This window comes from Olea europaea, unplaced genomic scaffold (assembly GCF_002742605.1).
Source record: "Olea europaea var. sylvestris unplaced genomic scaffold, O_europaea_v1 scaffold963, whole genome shotgun sequence".
Taxonomy (NCBI): Eukaryota; Viridiplantae; Streptophyta; class Magnoliopsida; order Lamiales; family Oleaceae; genus Olea; species Olea europaea.
In genome coordinates, this window is record NW_019268131.1 from 409,274 (window position 1) to 413,259 (window position 3,986).

The window sequence follows — 3,986 nt, forward strand, 5'->3', positions numbered from 1 at the left end:
TATTTTTGACTTTTACTTCTTCCTGTTTCTTTCTTCGTTCTCTCTTCATAGCACTTATTTGCAATTGCTTATTCTAAAATTAAGTTCGTAATACTTTTTGAATCCTTTATACGGATTCATCCCATTTTTTGTGATTTTTCTCTTATATTATCCTTGTCGTTCAAAATTTTATAGCGCACAAATAGAAAAATTCGTATGGGCATTTCACTAAGTACAAACAACACTTAATTTTAGAAGATCGAAATGGATACAAACAAGAAAGCCCAGGTTTAGGGTATAACTACAAACAAGGGAAATGTTGATCACATATATTCTTATAAGCATTTCATTACGATATCATTTCGTTCATCATATAAGTGTACAATCATATATCTAATTCATCACTAGGAATTTTTTTAATCATTGTAAACACAATGTGATAATGGATACAAAAGCAACCCATGAATGACTTGTTCTCCTAAGTCATTGGAGCAGACAAAATAGTAATCACAACAAAAGGAGGCCATAACTCCAATGCATGTCGTAGACAACTATTATAAAAAATGGTGATCACCCAAAAAAATATCCATCACCTATATGGATTTTATAGCACTAGTATATATACATAAATATTTCACTTACAATGATTACATCTTCTACATATTATCCACCACGGACAAAGATGACATATCACTGTCATACTCCTCGTCGGAGCTTATGATGATCACATCTTCATTTTCGATGGGAACTGCTCCAACATTTTCATCCAACAACACATGATGTGCTTTCGGTTGGACCTCCACTAGGACGATCTCACGATGAACTTGAATTGGTTCAATTTCGTCAATTAGATTTGGGAAAGGAATGGGTTGAAGGAAATTCTACGATTGCGGTTCGAAGGTTGACTAACATATGGATCAAAGGCATTACTTTCATCATCCGAGTCCGAGTCTATGATGATCGGGTTGTCCGCAGACGACCCGGGGAGGTCGAAAGTGATAGTAACATCAATAAAAGGAGTATGTTGAGTTGATGAAGACATAATCGATGGAAAAACTAACTAGTGCTATGAATTTGTTAAATTCCCGTCTGTGCATATTCAAGTAAAGTCCAGCCTTTTATAGTAAAGAAACACTTGTCTACTGAATGCATGAGAAGATAGTTCACCAACCAATATGGTTGAAGTCGTTCATGGTGATTATTTTGTAACTTTTTTTCACATCAATATGGTTGAGAATGTACTTGTGCTTGACATACCAATTTTAATTGCTATAGTAATTATAAACCCGATTACTACAGTTTTTGCAGTTAATACTCTAATTGGCTGCCTTCACTCTTCATTAAAATTGGTTGGATCATATTTATCTTGACATTTAATACCGTTCTCGACATTTGGAACGTCGTTATCAACATTAAATAGCTGTTAATCTTGACACTTGACATTACAGTTGTCTAGAACGACACTTGGACCAAAAGTGGAGATTTCTTTTCATTTCAACAATTTCCTGACGTTTGATATGTCGTTCTCGACATTACATAGTTGTGAATCTCGACACTTGATATTTCATTTGTCTAGAAAGACAGTTCGAGAACATATTACATACCACCATATAAATCGAAATATGCAAACCACTGTGTAAACCAAAATATATATTACGTACCACCACATAAACCAAAATACATATTACGTACCACCACATAAAGCAAAATACATATTGCAAACGACGTTATCATGAACCGGCTGATTATCAACAGTCACACAAGCAAAGTACAGCTAGCCACTACAACTTTTTCACCATCAAGGATGAAGAAAGTATTCGTTATGACAAAGATCGGCCTCAATCTTTCGTCTGTATAGTGACATCCTCTCTACTGAAACTGATTCTATTGGATGCCCTAGAGCGAAGCATTTTATATATTTGAGTACAAACATTATGCAATTTGGCTTGTACAAGAAATGATTTTCTTTAGTCGAAATTAGTATATACGATAAATTAATTACAGTAGTAAATAATAAGAGTTGAAATGCTCACTCATTGTTTGCACATGATAGATAAGGTATAATCTCCAGTTTCATTTGTTCATTTCTACGTTTATTTATATCTCATCTGCTGGACAGGGGTGGACACTGCAATAATCCTTAAACGAGTGTGCATGTTGCTTCTGCGTGTGCCTTGATTGTATCTAGTGTGTGAACATTATTGCTACAGTCGTATATGGGAACTTTCCATTTAGGAATGTTGACCAGAAAAAGATAACATTCATTGTCTGGATATGAGCTTGGAATTAATAAATACTTGCATCCCATCCACGGACGACCAGCTACAGGCAATCTACCGTTGACGTAGTCTTCTAGGCGAGTTCCATCTGGTTGACCTCTCTGGTTTCCCATTCGAAATTTCATTTGCCACCTCATTTGTTGAGAACACTCCTCTTCAAATTGAAAGTCCAAAATTATATATTGTTTATTGGAGAGAGTACAACCTTCATTCATACTCTGCCTCAATAACTTCAACTCTAACTCAATATGCTAATGAAATAAATACATGTAACATATATTAGACATATTTACTATGAAATCAAATTGATTGTGATTGCTAACCTTTACTCACCGTAATATTTAGATCCTTCGTCGATTCAATTAAAGTTCTCAGCATGTCTCTTCCATAAACATTGCCACGGTCATCGTTCAATTATGCACTGTAGAACATAATTTAAATTACTGTCGAATAAATCAACTGAGAATTTTTGACATTCATATAATAATATTTAGCTTTCGGATTATTCAGAATGAGTTAAATTTATTACCCAGATTGATTTCTCGATATCCAATTTCTAATATTTTTGTACTTTTTCATATTATAGTCTTCTAAGGGACGGCCTGTGGATGACGAAAAGTGTGTGTATTTCATCTTCTTTTTGCTTTCTTTTCTCCACATGTTAACACTTTCTGTTGGTTGAGACGTTGATTAGTAGGATTTGGACTTGCATGGGGAGGAATATCCTGCTGCATGGAACATATAATGGCTTTCATGTTGGATTCTCAGTTAGATAATCTGTTTAACATATTCTCATTCTTTTCATCAATGTAAGATTTGACATAACATAAACTTGTATCAACATAAAACTACATGTGTTCTTGTTGTTGTTGGGAATAATTCTTCTTGCTTTTGGAGAATCGCCTAATAATGGGATTCTTGTTGTTGCGATTCCTGGGCAATATGAGTGTTAAACATATTTGATAGAGAATTGTCCATGTATGACTGCATACCACATTGCATATAATCTTGCAACGATTTGTTATGTTGTTCAAACAGTTGCTTTTGGCTTTCAAGGATAGCATGGTTTAGGGCTCTTGATTCTTCGACAAATTCTGCCTTCAAGTTGCCACATAGACTGGACACATTTGATATCGTATGTTGCCTATACATACCCAACATTTCTTCCATTCAGTGTTTAGTTACGTATCTGGAGGCACCAGAAGCAGAACTAGGCCCAACTCCAGTTGAAGTTCTCAATGTACCACGACTGGTCGTTTCTTGCACACGGATGTTATCCGATATTAGTTGTACTACATTATCTAATTCCCCATTGACAATGGCATCTAATATACTATGTTCATTGTCAGCTGATAGTGAAAGACTTGTGTACCACGATGTTTGTAATTCTTCTTTCGTAAGCTGCAGCACTGCAAAGACTTCGATCTATAATCATAACAAACTATAAGAACCCATTTGTTTAATTGAACTTGTTAATAATTAAATGTGAATGTCATTCCACATTGAAAATAAAAAATTCATACATCTTTAGTATCTAAAGATTCCTTAACAATCGATTCTTTCAATATAGTATTAGTCTCCAATTATAGATTTGTGGAATCTACACCGTTTTGTATTTACGCCGACCAAACTTTTTTCCAATCTATGGAAACGCTTCATATATCCAATACTGCAACGTAATGAAAGAGAAATGTGATGTATATAATTTATTCTTTGTACAAAGAAATT